The sequence below is a fragment of the Solanum pennellii genome, chromosome 11 (assembly GCF_001406875.1).
Source record: "Solanum pennellii chromosome 11, SPENNV200".
Lineage (NCBI taxonomy): Eukaryota > Viridiplantae > Streptophyta > Magnoliopsida > Solanales > Solanaceae > Solanum > Solanum pennellii.
In genome coordinates this window covers 32,171,875-32,173,492 of record NC_028647.1, presented here as the reverse complement: position 1 = coordinate 32,173,492, position 1,618 = coordinate 32,171,875, and positions in this window count along the sequence as shown.

Sequence of the window (1,618 nt, the reverse complement as noted above, 5' to 3'; positions counted from 1 at the left end):
ACACACACACACACACACACACACTACCTTACAAGCATGACCCCCCTTACATAAATGTTAAATTACTATCATATCCCCAACTTAAAACACTCAATTTATTCTATATTCTATATTTAAATATATTTAAAATATATTTATATATACTATATTATATTAAAAGCACATTGATGAGTTGTAACTTATCGAAAGTTTGTGTCTTTTATGACATTCTCGAAAAGTCATGATTTTACTGAATGTCAGTGACTGATTTGAAATAACACTATAGGCAACTTTTCACGCTAACCTTTGTTGTCTATAAATCTCACATGTTTAAACTACAAATTTTGTTAGTTTTCTATTCTTCTACTTATAACAAGAAAGATTGTGAGAGTTGTTCGATTATGTAATTACAATATTTTTTGTGGGTAAATTAGATAAATCAATAAAAAGTGATGCAACAAGGAGAATAAACTAACTCAACTTCAAACGAGAAGAGTATCGTGATAATTAATATACACTTATTTTCATAGCTATAAATTATACTTTGCCAACAACTATTATTTGATAAGAAGTTTAATAATTTTCGGTTGCACAAACTACAACTTCATGTTCAAGATCTGAAAAGTCTCAAACTAATGGAGAAAAAGTATTTGATCAAAAACTTGTTTAAAGAATTCAAACTACATTTAATAAATACTCTTCGTTTTAAATTTATTTGTTTTACTTTTAATAACAATATTTTTTTGTTGGTAAAGTAGATAGATAAATAAAAATTCATGCAACAAGGAGAAGGAAATAACTCAACTTCAAACAAGAAGAGTATCGTGATAATAAATGTGCATTAATTTTCATAGCCATAAATATACTTCTGCAACAACAACTATTACTTTAGAAGAAGTTTAATGATTTTCGGCTGTACAAACTACAACTTCGTGTTCACAATCTCAAATGCCTCAAAACAATGAAGAAAGGGTATTTGATCAAAAACTTATTTGGAGAATCAGAAATACATTTAATAAGTACTCTTTCATTTTTCAATTTATTTGCAGTACTTTTATTTTTATTCAATTTAATATAGAATATTTTTTTTCTTGGGGGTGAGGACGCATCTTTAAGACAACAAAGTTAGAAGATATTTTTATATATTCTACATATGATCCTTAAATTAAATGTCTTCTTTATTTTTAAATTTATATTAAATTATAATCAGACCAATTTTATCTTGTTTTTTTTGGGATAATGCACAAGTACCCCCTCAATCTATGCCCGAAATCTTAGAGACACACTTATACTATACTAAGGTCCTATTACCCCCCTGAACTTATTTTATCAATAATTTTCTACCCCTTTTCGGCCTACGTGGCACTATCTTGTGGGCTCAACGCTGGTTGACTTTTTTTTTAAGCTAGTGCCATGTAGGCCGAAAGGGGGTAGAAAATTACTTATAAAATAAGTTCAGGGGGTAATATGACTTTAGTATAACATAAGTGTTTCTCTGAAATTTCGGACATAGATTGAGGGATACTTTTGCATTTTCCTTTTTTTTTTCAACTATCTATACTATCTTAGAAGAATAAACTTATAACTTATATGTTAAATTATAATACCCCAAACATAAAACACTAAATGTAGTATAACT